We start from the raw sequence: 2736 nt of genomic DNA, 5'->3' as shown, positions 1-2736 counted from the left end.
CAGCTCACTGCAAGCTCCGCCGCCTAGGTTTACGCCATTCTCCTGCCTCAGCCTCCCGAGTAGCTGGGACTACAGGCGCCCGCCACCTCGCCCCACTAGTTTTTTGTATTTTTTAGTAGAGACGGGTTTCACCGTGTTAGCCAGGACGGTCTCGATCTTCTGACCTCGTGATCCGCCCGTCTCGGCCTCCCAAAGTGCTGGGATTACAGGCTTGAGCCACCGCGCCCGGCCAGATTTGTTAAAAGACACGAAATTGTGGCTCACACCTGTAATCCCAGCACTTTGGGAAGCCGAGGGTGTGGATCATGAGGTCAGGAGTTCACGACCAGCCTGGCCAAGATGGTGAAACCCCATCTCCACTAAAAATACAAAAATTAGCTGGTCATAGTGGTGGGCACCTGTAATCCCAGCTACTCGGGAGGCTGAGGCAGAGAATTGCTTCATCTCGGGAGGCAGAGGTTGCAGTGAGCCAAGATCGCCGCCATTTGCACTCCAGCCTGGGAAACAGAGTGAGACTCCGTCTCAAAAAAAAAAAAAAGAAAGACAAAATTGGGCCCGGCACAGTGGCTCACGCCTAGTAATTCCAGCACTTCGGGAGGCTGAGGCGGGCAGATCACGAGATCAAGAGATTATGACCATCCTGGCCAACATGGTGAAACCCCGTCTCTACTACAAATACAAAAATTAACTGGGTGTGGTGGCACACACCTGCAGTCCCAGCTACTCGGGAAGCTGAGGCAGGAGAATCGCTTGAACCCGGGAGGCAGAGGTTGCAGTGAGCTGAGATCGTGCCACTACGCCCTAGCCTGGCAACAGAGCAAGACGCCATCTGAAAAGAAAAAAAAAAAAAAAAAAGACACAAAATTACCATTTTTTTTGAGACGGGGTCTCTGTTGCCCAGACTGGAGTGTAGCAGCAGGATCATGGCTCGCTGCCTCCTTGACCTCCTGGGCTCAAGCTGTCCTCCCACCTTGGCCTCCCAAAGTGAGAGGTTTACAAAGTGAGCTGATTAAAGCCGTGAGCCACCACACCCGCCCCAAATTACATTTGTTTGTTCATTTGTTCATTTGTTTGTTTGAGATAGGATCTCACTCTGTCGCCCAGGCTGGAGTGCAGTGATGCAATCACTGCTCACTGCGGTCTCGACCTCCTGGGTTCAAGCGATCATCCCACCTCAGCCTCCCAGGTAACTGGAACTACAAGCTCACATCACCACACCCGGCTAATTTTTTGTACTTTTTGTGAAGATGAGATTTCTTTATGTTGCCCACAGTGGTCACCTGGACTCAAGTGATCCCCACTCCTCAGCCTGTCAATGTGCTGGGATTACAGGCCTGAGCCACCTCGCTTAGCTCCAAATTACATTTAGACAGGAGGAATAAATTCTAGTGTTCTTGGCCGGGTGCGGTGGCTCATGCCTGTAATCCCAACACTTTGGGAGGCTGAAGTGGGCAGATCACCTGAGATTAGGAGTTTGAGACTAGCCTGGCCAACATGGCAAAACCCCATCTCTACTAAAAATACAAAACTTAGCCAGGCGTGTTGGTGGGTGCCTGTAAGCCCATCTACTCAGGAGGCAAAGGCAGGAGAATCACTTGAACCCCAGAGGCAGAGGTTGCAGTGAGCCAAGATCGCGCCATTGCACTCCAGCCTGGGCAACAAGAGTGAGATTCCATCTCAAAAAAAAAAAAAAAAAATTCTAGTGTTCCATACCACTGGGGGATGACTATAATTAACAATAATATATAGTGTCAAACAGCTAGAAGAAGGATATTAAATGTTTGTGTTGGAAACAAATAAATGATACATTTGTGAGGCCAGGCACTAGGGCTCACGCCTGTAATCTCAGCACTTTGGGAGGCTAAGGTGGGCAAATTATTCCAGGTGGGTAGTTCAAGACAAGCGTGACTGACATGGTGAAACCTTGTCTCTACTAAAAAGTACAAAAACTGGCCAGGAGTGGTGGCAGGTGCCTGTAGTCCCAGCTACTTAGGAGGCTGAGGCATAAGAATCTCTTGAAACCAGGAGGTGGAGGTTGTAGTGAGCTGACATTGTGCCACTGCACTCCAGCTTGGACGACAAAGCGAGACACCATCTCAAAATAAATAAATAAATAAATAAATGATACATTTTTTAGATGACAGATATGCTAATTATCCTGATCTGATCACTATATATTTTGTGTATTGAAACATCACTATGTACCCCATAAATATGTACAATTATGTGTCAATTAAAAATTAAAATAAAATAAAACAACAACAAAAAGAGAGCACAGCTTTAGAGTCAGCCAGACCTGAATTTGAGTGTGAGCTTTAAGGTCTTTTAGCTGTATTACTTTGGACCAGTTGCTTTACTTCTCTGAATCTCAGTTTTCTCATCTGCAAAGTGGGACTGATAACAATACCTATCTTTTAAGGTTGTAGAAGATTAAGAGATATAATTCTTGGCCAGGCACTGTGGCTCACGCCTATAATCCGAGCACTTTGGGAGGCCGGGGGGATGGATCACAAGGTCAGTAGTTCAAGACCAGCGTGGCCAATATGGTGAAACCCTGTCTCTACTGAAAATATAAAAATTAGCCACGCGTGGTGGCGGGCGCCTGTTGTCCCAGCTACTCGAGAGGCTGAGGCAGGAGAATCGCTTGAACCTGGGAGACAGAGGTTGCAGTGAGCCAAGATCGTACCCCTGCACTCCAGCCTGGGCGACAGAGCAAGATTCCGTCTCAGAAAAAAA

This window comes from Mandrillus leucophaeus, unplaced genomic scaffold (assembly GCF_000951045.1).
Source record: "Mandrillus leucophaeus isolate KB7577 unplaced genomic scaffold, Mleu.le_1.0 Scaffold139, whole genome shotgun sequence".
In the NCBI taxonomy this organism is placed as follows: Eukaryota; Metazoa; Chordata; class Mammalia; order Primates; family Cercopithecidae; genus Mandrillus; species Mandrillus leucophaeus.
Note: the sequence above shows the minus strand (reverse complement) of the source record.